This window comes from Schistocerca serialis, chromosome 5, assembly GCF_023864345.2.
Source record: "Schistocerca serialis cubense isolate TAMUIC-IGC-003099 chromosome 5, iqSchSeri2.2, whole genome shotgun sequence".
NCBI lineage: Eukaryota > Metazoa > Arthropoda > Insecta > Orthoptera > Acrididae > Schistocerca > Schistocerca serialis.
In genome coordinates this window covers 707,884,183-707,898,744 of record NC_064642.1, presented here as the reverse complement: position 1 = coordinate 707,898,744, position 14,562 = coordinate 707,884,183, and positions in this window count along the sequence as shown.

Here is a 14,562-nt window from a genome sequence, read left to right as displayed (position 1 = left end):
GCATCTGTAACATACCCTCTCGTTTACTGATATGGATGTAAGTGCACATGCGTTATCAGTATTTACGCCACATACGTGTGATAAGAACTAATATAAATTACAGGTTCGCTACTGGCCCAACAAGCCCTTCTTTACACTTGAAAGGTCTCTGTTGGATTCCTTTCATGTTAATTTCTTAAATCTGTTGTCATTTACGGCATAAATTCCTCTTCTAAATTTACTGTGGTGTTTCTATCTGGGAGGAGACTGAGTAGTGAAACGTGTTACTTTTACACATAAACAAGAACGATATGTCACACTACTACACTTTAAAACACAGTTTATATGTAATTCATGTCACACAGTCTCATACGGAACCTACATCCGCTTTCTTTTATATACTGTATATGATAAGATACTCTTTTCCCCCTTCCCTTCTGTGTGAGAGGATGAATGAGCAAATGTATTTGTAGTTGCATGCTGGATGGTAGCAGACAAGCCTGTCTGCTAGAGTACAGTAGGACCAACGTCGGAACAGGTAGCTATGCTTTCTAAAAGCAGAGAGGTTTCTATGCTTAGTATGGTCCTGTCTGTCCCTTGTCATGTTGGTATAGGAAGCTGCCTCTCTGGTCTCTTCCGTTTGTATTTGGGAAGCACGCTCGGTAGGAGCGCAGGTCAGTCGGTCTGCGGCGAGCGTCTGAAGTGGTAAGATCTCCGGCTAAGCGCGTGTCTGCTAAGTCCGCAGGACAATGGATTTCTTAAGTTCAGCCTAACTGAAAATTTAATCACCTTTATTTCAGGTTTATCTCTGAAATATCTAATGTTATCTTAAATTGCAACGCAGTGTAATTCTCGTGTGAAGTTCAGAATATCTTCCGGTAGTTGCTTTGTCACTACTTTCTGAGTAAAGTGGAACCACGTGTTGGTCAGTAACTCTAACTAAGATCACCAATCTTACATGCGAATGTGCGTGAGATTATAATGTCTCCTCTTGACAATATTTTTCAATATAGCAACTTTTCTTTATGTTCAACCCACATGGGGTGTACGTTGGGAGACCAGTACCACGTGCTTATACAATTGTTTGACCCATCAGGTTAATAGTAAGACGTTGGTAACCAGTTCGTGATTTTTCTTTTGTAAATTGCTTTTCGATCTAATTTATTTTAATTATCAAAATTATTGTGGAGTTACACTCTTTGTGTAAACCAAGTTGACCACGTGAAGCATGTGGTATAATCATCAAAGTAGCCCTCAGCTATTCTTTTCGGGAAGATTTCACAGAGAGTTAGTATGAATTTAGTATACCAGTGTGTGGTAATTACATGACGGACAGGATTGCGCTACGAACGTAACTTCTTTGGGTGAAAATTGAATCGATTGGTTGTGGTTAATTTCCTCTTGCATATGTTTCAACGTTCTTTGTGTGTTATTTTATGAATGCAGTGTTGTATGTAGTCTCCCAATCTTGGCTCCCTATTTGATGTGTTCTGTAAGATTACAAACTCACATTTTCACAGTCCTAAATAAGGCACCAGCTTAGTTATGACTCACGTTTAATATGCTGAAAGTTCAATGATCAATGTTAAAATAAATTTCCAAATATAAACTGATTTATTTCTTTTTATTTAAATTCTCTTTTTTATACATATATCACCGGTTGTCGTATGACTATTAAAAGATTATAATTAATGTTAGTCTGGTTGGGAATTCGGTAAGCTAGACTGGATGCCTGGTGAAACAGTTGCTCAGTAATGCAAGGTTAACTTCCCCAGACAGCTCACAGCTTTAACCCGCTTTTATTGTCTATCAGTACCGCTTTCATAGCAAATTAAAGCAACAACGTTACACACTTATAGGATGAAACCGAACTGGAAAATTTTGTTTGACGGTGCAATCAAAATTAAAAGATGATTCTTCAGTTTCTCCCGGCGTATTACTTGCTCGTACAGTCCACAGGTGCACTGCCGGTCCATAGTGTCCAACGGGCTATCGAAATTCGTACCAGGGACGGACTCATCAATCGAGATTGTGGCTATAACCTCAGCAAGGCATGGGAACCAGCGTTGAGTCTAATTAAAAAGACGCTCAGCAAAGGAAACGAACGGGCGACGAGGGCGGACGAGGCAATTACACCGACGCCACCACAGACGCCGACGGCAGCGTCTCACCGACCTCTGACGCGCGGGCGTGGACCGCGGAGAGAACGCCCTGTGAGGGGAGGGGAGGGGATTTAAGACGGCCGCCCGCCCTCAGGAGCTCAGTTCGTCAGCGCACCTGGCGATCGCGGCATGTATGATCGCCGGAATATTGTGCCCGTTGGATACTATGGACCGGAAGTACATCCATGGGCTTTAAACTCAATTCACTCAAGTAATGTAACATGAAATCACGCAATCAGACGATAAACGGCGAGGGTTCCCTTTCAGATTATGTCTCATTACTATCACTGCCCCATTTGTGCAGCTTGTAAAAACAACAATCAAATACAGGATGTTTCAAAGCAATGGCCAGATTACAAAAACATAAAATTTATTGATAATAACATATTACAAATATAAAACAAACTGCAAAATACTCACAAAAATCTTAGAGTTTTAGATATGCTATTACGAATGTTCTACATGTCCACCAGCAGCACGCAAAACATCTACACAATAGCTAAATTCGTTGTAAGCTACACTATCTGCTTCTACAGAAGTTGTGGCGGCTGTTATTCTGTTATTCTCTTCTACCTCACGACGTAAAGCGGGGATGAACACATTTTCCTTCACATATCCCCAAAAGAAAAAACCGAACTCGGTCACGACTGGCGATCTTGGAGGCTAAGAATGTAGAGCAGTGTTTCGGTGTTCCATACGCCCTATCTAGCGTTGAGGCAGAGTGTCATTGAGATACTGACGTACGTTGTTGTGGTGGAGCTCCATCTTGTTGGATAATGAAGTCATCGGAATCTTCCTGAAGTTGTGGAAAAAACCAGTTTTGCAGCATTTGAAGGTAGCTCAATGCTGGATAGGGCGGACTTTGGGTTGCCATCCGTTCCGATGTCTCGGAATGTCACCGTTATGGACCGTATTCTCCCGACATCCCGACTAGACAGAATTTTGTACCGATTTTGCAAAATATTGTTACCGGCTGCTGGCGCAACTTGTAAATGCAGCCTCAGTTGATTTTGTTTATGTCAACAAGCTTATGTTGACAATGTCGTCTCACAGAGGGCGTTGCATGTTGCGTGTCCTGTATCAACGATAGAACACCTTCTAGGTCTATCGCCATCATTCGAGAAAATCCCAAATTTCTCCAGTAGTACGGTGTGGATATATTTAAGCAGCTCCACACGGAAGAAACGGGCACTTCCCATTTGAATAGCGATCTGATAAGGTGATTCATTCTAAACGTAATACGAACAAGGAGTGGAAGTTAATAATGTTTGATGTGTTTACTGCGGGTTTATAGGGCGTGAAGTGTATAGTGACTGCACTTCAGTGGCTAAAGTGATATTGTCGACTGTTTGCAGTATAATAAACATATCTCATCACAGCCTATGAAAATGCCTAAGAATGAAAAGAGATAGTATTGTTTTTCGGGTGGTTACACAAAAGAGTGGTGTTTTGTCAAGAAAGGACCTAGAGGTGGTGGTGGTTAGTGTTTAACGTCCCGTCGACAACGAGGACATTAGAGACGGAGCGCAAGCTCGGGTGAGGGAAGGTTTGGGAAGGAAATCGGCCGTGCCCTTTCAAAGGAACCATCTCGGCATTCGCCTGAAACGATTTAGGGAAATCACGGAAAACCTAAATCAGGATGGCCGGAGACGGGATTGAACCGTAGTCCTCCCGAATGCGAGGCCAGTGTGCTAACCACTGCGCCACGTCGCTCGGTAGGACCTAGAGATCAGGAAGCGTTGTCTGAGATTTGTAACTTTTTCATCTCAGTAATCCACGGAAGTAAGGCAAATGTGAGGCATCATTTCTACGAAGAGTTATACAAATAGATTCGCTCCCAACATCAAAGACCTTTTCTACGCTCATGATTAAAGAACATAACCGGAAGAATTGTTTGCTGCTTCTGCAGAACTAACAACAGTTTATAAAGTTGTCAACCCTCATCAGGCCTTCAGTTATCTTGACTGTACCGTAAAACTGAATGCCGCAACGTATCCCGACTCCATTTGTTGTTGTGGTCTTCAGTCCTGAGACTGGATTGATGCAGCTCTCCATGCTACTCTATCCTGTGCAAGCTTCTTCATCTCCCAGTACCTACTGCAACCTACATCTTTCTGAATCTGCTTAGTGTATTCATCTCTTGGTCTCCTTCTACGATTTTTACCCTCCACGCTGCCTTCCAGTACTAAATTGGTGATCCCTCGATGCCTCAGAACATGTCCTACCACCCGATCACTTCTTCTGGTCAAGTTGTGCCACAAACTTCTCTTCTCCCCAATTCTATTCAATACCTCCTCATTAGTCATGTGATCTACCCATTTAATCTTCAGCATTCTTCTGTAGCACCACATTTCGAAAGCTTCTATTCTCTTCTTGTCCAAACTATTTATCGTCCATGTTTCACTTCCATACATGGCTACACTCCATACAAATACTTTCAGAAATGACTTCCAGACACTTAAATCTATACTCGATGTTAACAAATTTCTCTTCTTCAGAATCGCTTTCCTTGCCATTGCCAGTCTACATTTTATATCCTCTCTACTTCGACCATCATCAGTTATTTTGCTTCCCAAATAGCAAAACTCCTTTACTATTTTAAGTGTCCCTAATCTAATTCCCTCAGCAACGCCCTTCTTCATTCGACTACATTCCATTATCCTCGTTTTGCTTTTGTTGATGTTCAACTTATATGCTCCTTTCAAGACACTGTCCATTCCGTTCAACTGCTCTTCCAAGTCCTTTGGTGTCTCTGACAGAATTACAATGTCATCGGCGAACCTCAAAGTTTTTATTTCTTCTCCCTGGATTTTAATACCTACTCCGAATTTTTCTTTTGTTTCCTTTACTACTTGCTCAATATACAGATTGAATAACATCGGGGATAGGCTACAACCCTATCTCACCCCCTTCCCAACCACTGCTTCCCTTTCATGTCTCTCGACTCTTATAACTGCCATCTGGTTTCTGTACAAATTGTAAATAGCCTTTCGCTCCCTGTATTTTACCCCCGCCACCATTAGAATTTGGAAGAGAGTATTCCAGTCAACATTGTGAAAAGCTTTCTCTAAGTCTACAAATGCTAGAAACGTAGGTTTGCCTTTCCTTAATCTTTCTTCAAAGATAAGTCGTAAGGTCCATATTGCCTCACGTGTTCCAGTATTTCTACGGAATCCAAACTGATCTTCCCCGAGGTCGGCTTCTACTAGTTTTTCCATTCGTCTGTAAAGAATTCGTGTTAGTATTTTGCAGCTGTGACTTATTAAACTGATAGTTCGGTAATTTTCACATCTGTCAACACCTGCTTTCTTTGGGATTGGAATTATTATATTCTTCTTGAAGTCTGAGGGTGTTTCGCCTGTTTCACACATCTTGCGACTCCATAGACGCCGCAAAGCAGTCTACAGCCAGGACCAAATATACAGCAAGTGTAACAAATGTTCTCGCACCATACTTCGTGTCTGAATGCATAAAACAATTGCAAGAAGTTTCATTTCACGGCACAGGCACAGACACATCGAACCACAAGGCTGAAAAGATATTTCCTTTAGTTGTTCAATGCTTTACTCAAACTTATGGAATCCACTAGAAGCTGTTAAAGTTTGATTAGCTGAATAACGAATCAGTTTAAGACAACGACACAGTTTAAGACAACTAATAGATAAAATAATCACTCTTGTGGAGACAATACTAATACCAACTTTGGAGGGCTTCATCGACACGGCCATCGGAATGCGTTTCACCATATCAAAGAAGTATGAAAAAATGCAGAAGGTTCAAATGGCTCTGAGCACTATGGGACTTAACATCTGAGGTCATCAGTCCCCTAGACATAGAACTACTTTAACCTAACCATCCTAAGGACATCACACACATCCATGCCTGTGGCAGGATTCGAACTAGAGATGGGCAAAACTGTTCTTTTCAGAGATCGGATCCGAACTGTTCACTCCCTGAAATGAACTAGGTCTTTTTCATGACTCACCACTCATTCACAATAGAAAATAAATGGAAGGCACATTGCCCTTTAAACTTGGTTTATTCCAGTACTATACCTGTATTTTGATCTTATTTGATCCTATTTTGAAGTAACACAGATAATGAGTAAGAATTTTGTATTGTTTATTGAAATTTCCACGATATGACAAAGTTTTTGATTATCGATTTATTTTGCACTATCGTGGTTTTTTGGGTGATCAGAAAATGTTGTAACTTGAGATTTACATTAACAATGTATTTGGCTATAATGTATTAAAATTTCATTAACCTCGTACAAATACATCCAAAGCCATATATTTTTAAAGTGAACATTTCCTTCCGAAGACGCCCAGAATCGCAAAATCCGTACTACAATTAGAAAAAAAATATAAATTTGACTGTAAGACCAAAGTGCTGCATATAGCCTTATGCGGAATAAAACAAGGAAAATATTGGTGTATCACATTTTGTGATACGTTTATTAGTTCGCTCGTAATTAAAGTGTAAATTCGAGTGTCCATAATAAAAAATCCTATAGTAAGAGGAGTCGTCAGGAACCTCATCTGATTAGTTTAAACAAATAAAAATAAAATAAAAACAAATGATGTATACATAACATAATTATGTAATATACATATCGGTATTAGTACGAAGAACAATATCCAGAATAGACGAACTCCGATGCAGAGGCGCTGAGTCAAGCTGGTCGAGTGACGAGCTGAATTGCTGAGTGAGCTAAGACCGCAGAGACCAGAGTGACACCTGAGTTGCTTTGCTCAACGCTCTGGCTAGAGTCAAGAACGGTGGGGTGAGCGTTGAGCGGGCGAGTTCCGAGGGTGGGGGGAGCGGTGAACGGCCAACACTCACCCGCTCGGAGACAAATCGTCCGTTCTCTTGCGAGCAGGTTGTTGCAAGTAGTTCTTATGTTCTCCGCTAGGAGGCTCTCTGTCCTGTTGCTCGCATCAACTGCCCAGAGGGCAGGACGTGCGACTGAAACGATCGACGGAGTGCGATGCAAAGTTAAGCTGCGCCAGACACTGCACGGCGCACGCGGCAGAGGAAGCACAGAGACGGCACGGCATATGTGAAACACAAAATCCAATGGGCAATGCAGGCAGAAGCAGGGCAGAGGCCGGCGCCGGCTGTGTTGTGTGGCGTGCAGTGTGCTCTGACCAGCAGAGGCCCCGCTGACCTGCTCCGACTCTCTCTCTCTCTCTCTCTCTCTCTCTCTCTCTCTCTTTGCTGTGTGAAACGATTGAAGCTGCCGTTCTTTTTTTCTGAATCACTGATTGTTCACTCCTATGAAAGATTCAACTCTATAAAACAGTTCAGGAGCTGATCCCCCATCTCTAATTCGAACCTGCGACTGTAACACAGGCCTGGTTCCGGACTGAAGCGCCTAGAACCGCTCCGTCAAGGCGGCGGGCTAATGCAGAAGGAATTGGATGCCATGCCGATATTCTCTACAATGCTACCTCAAGTACTGCCGGAGTCTTAACTGTCGACATTGAAATAACCTCATGAAACGATTTAATTGATTTTCAATATACACGGTAAGGACAGAGAAGCTGAAAGAGTTCTGCTTATACGTTAATGTCAATCATCAGACCATTCTATCTCAACCAAAAACAATATGGCTGTCGTTAATGCGCACAGTGAGAATTCTAAAGCCTGGATTGCATTAAAACAATTTTTTGAAGCCGAAGACAAGCCAGCTAAAATAATTTTAATATTTTTCAGTAGTCTGATCAGCGAAATTTACTTCATGTACCTGCAATTAAAGTTAGATTCTGCTTGAAAAAAATATATAAAAGATGTGAAGAAGAATGAAGTCTCAATAATTGAAATAAGAAACATATTAATAGACACTCAGAGACGTCTGAATGGAAGGAAGACTGCCAGTGTTATTGACATGCAAACCAAGATGAATTTGAACAAATTAAAGAATGAGAAACCTAACCAAGAAATAATCAATTTAATTTCGAAATTTAAGGAAGAGATAATGGCTTTCTATACTATAGCACTTGATTACTTAGGGAAATGGGTTATTTCTTTTAATAAATATCAAGTATTTGATTGGATGACGCTATCTGAAATCCCAGATTGGGTGGGGATTGAAAACACTTTTGTATACCTGACTAAAAATGGTGTGAAGATTTTAGACGACAATTATTTTCAGGAATACATGTACCTAAAGAGCTTTTTAGAAACTACGTATGACTCGGAAGAATGGAAGTCTAAACACACTGCAGAAAAGATGTAGATTTACTTACTTAAGAAACCCGAAAATTCTGAGCGCAAATTCCGACTAGTAAAATTGCACTAGTATTTGTTCTCTATTCCCGTACCCAAGGCCGCTGTGAAAAGAGTATTTTCGCTGATGTCTGCACAGTGGCCTGATGAAAGAAATCGACTGTTGCTAGGGTCTGTGGAATCCATCTTACAGTGCCAGTTTAACTACAAGTTGACTTGCATGGAGATTTATAAGTACATAAAAGGAAAAAAAGACTTACTGAAAAAGGCGAAATCTTCCGAAAATATGTTGGACCAACTGCTTCTGCCGCAAGAAGTTCCATGTAATTGCGTTCTTAACAAAAAGTTATTATATTAAATAATTTTTTACTTCGTTTCTGCATTCCCATCTCGGAGTGTCTCGACGAGGCCCCATCCAGGTACACAGCAACCCCAGACGTTCGTGCCCACGAGACATTGCCCTTTATTCTTGGTCTCCAATATCGCCAGACATGGCCCCATGCGATTTTTTCTTGTGGGAATATGTGAAAGAGAATGTGTTCATTCCCCTTTACCTCGTGATATAGAAGAAGCAAAGAACAGGAAAATACCCGCCACAACTTCTGTAAAAGCAAATACATTGTGTAAACTTATGATGCATTTATCTATCGTCTAGATATCGTTCGTGATGCTGCTGGTGGACACATAGAGAATTTCTAATAGAATAGATAAAACTTTAAGATTTTGTGAGTATTTTGCAACTCTCCCATGTTTGCAGCATGTTTTTACCAACAAATATGGAGTTTTGAAATCAGGTCATTCATTTTGAAACACCACGTATTCTGAGAAAACAGTAGCATTCGGCCCACTAAATTTTGCAATGATGGTGGCTACGTGGTAAGACAGAAAAAATAGAACGGGAAATACGATATTAATTTTCAATGAGAATATTTACTCTTAAATTAACGTATGAGAAATAAGGTATACCATTCTAACTCAACAGCTGGCTGTTGCCTGAGCGTGAAACGAATTGTCAGGTGCCTTAAACTAAAGCAGCTCTGTAAAACCAGAATGAAATTTTCATTCTGGGTCGGAGTGTGCGCTGATATGAAATTTCCTGGCAGATTAAAACTGTGCGCCGGACAGAGACTCGAACTCGGGAACTTTTTTTCGCATTTTGTTCGTTGTTGTTCGTTTTATTTGGAGGTGGAAGACGTCACATGACATCCATTGAAGTTCGTTGTTGATCCTTCACTCAGTTTTTTTATTACACAGATCACCCTGCTCTCTGACCGAACACGCTGAGCTACCGTGCCGGCGCCGTCTGAGCTACCCAAGCACGACTCACGCCCTGTTTGGAAGGTGGGAGACGAGGTAAAGCGTGAGTCGTGCTTGGTTAGCTCAGACGGTACAGCACTTGCCCGCGAAAGGCAGAGGTCCCGTGTTCGGGTCTCGGTCCGGCACACAGTTTTAATCTGCCAGGAAGTTTCAACTCCGTAAAAGTTAATTGAAGGAATGAGAGGTGAAAGGAGAGGAAAGGAACATACGGCTTAATGCACTCGTACTGGATTCACACAAGAAGATAAAGTTCGGAGAGAAATCAGTTGTTACCACAAGCATGTAATTACGAAAAAGAAATTTATACTGACTGAAACAACTCTTCTGATGTCAGAACAATGTATGGGAATTCGCGCTCACAATATATATGACGAAAGGGAAAGAGGACGTGGGCGAATAAATCACTCATCGATTTATTCATTCCTTCGCATTCCAATAATCCCGACTAGCCTCAAGTACTTATCCCGGAACCTTAACACAGCAGTACAGCGGTCGTATTACTTTTCTTCACTCACTATAACAAGTGTATTTCAATTGATGTACGGTAACTAGTCCCTAAAGCGTCCTAATTACGTACAGAATAATAACGTTCACAACGAAAGACTGAACTATAGCCCCTGAGATATAAGATAGGATTTCACTTAATGCATGAGAACAGAACTTTTTGCTTTTGTTTTTATTTTACTTCCGTTCTGTCTTAAGATAGTTAAAGTTACCCAGTTGTATAATTAATCATCAGTATACACCGTAAAGTATTATGGTTAGTAAGCCGTGTGTCTTGCTTGTACTTCCAGTAATTATTTGTATATACTTGCGAAAGAATTTTTTAATATTCCTGTGGGAATGCAGTCCAATGATCTTCTTCCTTGTTGGATTCAAACTGCACTCCCCCGCCCCATTTCACGGCCAACATCGGTGAGCTTTTGAGCCCAAGTCTAGTTTGACGCATAGACAGTCGTGGGTCCTGTCTCCTCTGTGACCTCAACAATATTGACCGTGGGATTTTCTTTTCTCCAAGGGGGTTTAACATTACTATTACATTGCGAATTTAGTTGCTGGTCAGTATTCTTCACGTTATTGTGTGGCTCATTGCTTTGATTAGGGTGCCACTGATTACCGGAATTACTATGATGAACATTAAACTGTCGTTGATTCTGTGGACCGGAATACCACTGGTTATTACCGTTATTTCAGAGACCTGTTCCATCAATTTCGTAGCCGGGATTATATCTGCCACCGGTTCTCTCCTTTCTTTTATTGTTCGGAGAATTACCATTTGATGTTCCACCACCTCACATCTGACGAGGCAGCGGCGGAGCAACTAAACCAGCGCGAACAACTGATCGCTGGTGATTGTTATTGTACTAGTGGTGCGGCTGCTTTGCCTGGCTCGCACCATTGTCATTTCGATAATTATGTTGGTTATTAACGTTAGCTCTCACGTTCTCGTTTTAAGGATTGCGTGCCTCAGTCAGTAAAAACGGAACCCTTGTAGAATCGCTTTATTGTCTGTCTGACTGTCTGTTAAGCACCCTTTATCTCGGTAAAGAAAATATGTATCACGTTCAGATTTATGTGACATAGTGTGGTCTATGGTCCCTTGATGATGTAAAAATTTTAACCTTCTTAGTCAATTCAGTCAAAACATACGACAGTCAAAAGATACGACCGTTTATGTCACACATTTTGATACTATAAAACTCACTCATCAAAACCTGTAGGGTACTTCCCGTTGACCTAAAATCATGCAATTTGACAAAAAGCAGGGTATCACAGTACAATTAAAGAAGAAACATCCGAAAATTCTTAATTTGTAATTATATAGCAAGAAAAAATATTTTGTCATCTTTTTTTTTTTATCCATTCGTTTCTGTGTCAGTCCCTCCCGTTGGAACAGGTTGACGTATCAATTTCAAATTAATGTCAAATAGTAAAGTCTACAGTCGCTTGGCGGTATAAAAATTTTAAGCTTCTAAGTCGATCCAGTCAAAAGATACTGCCATTTAAGTCACATAATTTAATACTCGAAAGCTCTCTCATCAAAATATATAGGGTGTTCCTGTTGATCTAGGAACATCAAATTTAGAAAAATAGAAGGTTTCACAGTACACCTAGAGGAAAAATTCCGAAAACTGTAAATTCGTAATTATATCACACGGAAAAAAGTGTTTTTGTCATTTTCTATTCGTATGTTTGTTTATTCGTCTGTTAAGACCTTTTCTCTCCGGAAAAGGATGGCGTATCAAGTTCAGATTTGTGTCACATGCTAACGTCTATAGTTATTTGTTGGCGTAAAAATTTTAAGGTTGTAAGTCACTTCAGTCGTAAGATATGGACATTTATGTCACATATTTTGATACTCGGGAACTCACTCATCGAAACCTATAGGGTGCTTGCCGTTGACCTACAATCATGAAATTTTGCAAGAAGCAACATTTCACAGTACAAGTAAAGAGGAAAATCCGAAAAAGTTAATAAGCAATTATAAAACATGTAAAAATAGTTCTTTTGTTGTTTGTTATCTGACTTCAAACTTGAAATTAATACGTTCTCGAAAGTCTTGGAATCCCTGGGACCGATAGCTTTCTAGTATAAATGTCGATAATAGACAAAAATCGTCAATATCTTCGATTCCCGGAATGCATAAACTGTCAATATGCATAATGAAGTTTATACGGAACCCTCAGTGCGCACCTGGCCAATTTTTTCAAATCAGTCGAATCTATAAGGGATAGAAAATACTCCAGATTCAATTCACCGACCTGTAACAGTTTTTCTCTGATATTCACCGGCGGTTTCCCTTTAACGATGCGTAACACATCTCTGTTCATCCCAGAAACAAGTTTTGTTTAAATTGTCTCTAAGAACAAAAGAAAAAAAAAAGACGCACAACGAAGAAATTATCCAAATGGGACGGAAATTGGTAGATGTGATATAAATGTACAAACAAACAAACGATTACAGTTTCAGAAAAAATGGGGGTTTATTCAAGAGAAAGAGCTTCACAAATTGAGCAGGGCAGTAACTACGCAAGCAGTTATTCGCCTTTGCACTGATTGACAGAGTTGTTGGATACTCTCCTGAGGGGTACCGAGCCAAATTCTGTCATATTGGCGTCTCAGATCCTCAAAATGCCGAGCTGGTTGGAGGACCCTACTCATAATGCTACATATGTTCTCGATTGCGAAGAGATCTGCCGACCTTTCTCGCTAAGGTAGGGTTGACAAGCACGAGAACATGCAATAGTAACTCTATAGTATTGTGCGGACGGGCATTATCTTGTTGAAATGTAACCCCAGGATGGCTCGCAATGACGAGCAACAAAACGGGACATGGAATACCGTCGACGTTCTTCTGTGCAGTAAGGGTGCCGCATATGACAACCAAAGGGGTCCTGCTACGAAAAGAAATGACATCCCAGACTATCACTCCCAGTAACCGGGCCTTATGGAGGGTGACAGTCAGATTGGTTCCCTACCGTTATCCTGGACGGCTCCAGACAGATATTCGGCGTGGAATCTCATTTAGTGCATTAGAATTTTCTTCAGTGATGAGTCCCACTTAAGTAAGCATTGTATGTTACCTATATCTGACAACATTCGCACTGCAAATAGAAATTTGTTTAGGCACTTCAGCAGATCTGTGGTATGCTACTACCAGAAGAATTTAGTAGCAATCTGTTTGAATGATATTAAAGCCTCTCTCTCACTCACACTTATTACTGAATAAGAGTTGCACTCGAACATTATTTTTTGAACGTCCGGTCGAAGAAACGCGCCTTCTTTCGGTTTCTCTTTTGACTGATAGGAAAAAGTCTCACAGAGACACTTAAAACATCGATGAAGTCTTCTCGAATTATTGGCCGAATCGTGGCGTTGCGTCCGGCTAGTTTGCTACTGGCCATCTTGATACTACGCCTTAAGATGAAACTTAGGAACTACGAAACGTTGCGACAAGAAGGCGCCAGTGGTGGGCTGATAACTGAAGAAGATTTCATCGATGAAATTTGCCTAGAAAGCCTGTGTTCCCATATAATACTTGAAACAATGTCTATCTTTGGGTAAGGCTTCTAATAAATTCTTTCTTTAGACCCTAAATAATGTGCAGACGAGGTAACAGAACCTTTTTTTCTGATCCGTAAGGTTTCTTCACGAAACAGACTTCAAAGGTTTTTATTCATACATTATTTTGTATTATAGTAATTACACATATGTTGTTGTTGTGGTCTTCAGTCCTGAGACTGGTTTGATGCAGCTCTCCATGCGACTCTATCCTGTGCAAGCTTCTTCATCTCCCAGTACCTACTGCAACCTACATCCTTCTGAATCTGCTTAGTGTATTGATCTCTTGGTCTCCCCCTACGATTTTTACCCTCCACGCTGCACTCCAATGCCAAATTTGTGATCCCTTGATGCCTCAAAACATGTCCTACCAACCGATTCCTTCTTCTAGTCTAGTTGTGCCACAAACTTCTCTTCTCCCCAATCCTATTCAATACTTCCTCATTAGTTACGTGATCTACCCTCCTTATCTTCAGCATTCTTCTGTAGCACCACATTTCGAAAGCTTCTATTCTCTTCTTGTCCAAACTACTTATCGTCCATGTTTCACTTCCATACATGGCTACACTCCATACAAATACTTTCAGAAACGACTTCCTGACACTTAAATCTATACTCGATGTTAACAAATTTCTCTTCTTCAGAAACGATTTCCTTGCCATTGCCAGTCTACATTTTATATCCTCTCTACTTCGACCATCATCAGTTATTTTACTCCCTAAATAGCAAATCTCCTTTACTACTTTAAGTGTCTCATTTCCTAATCTAATCCCCTCAGCATCACCCGATTTAATTTGACTACATTCCATTAT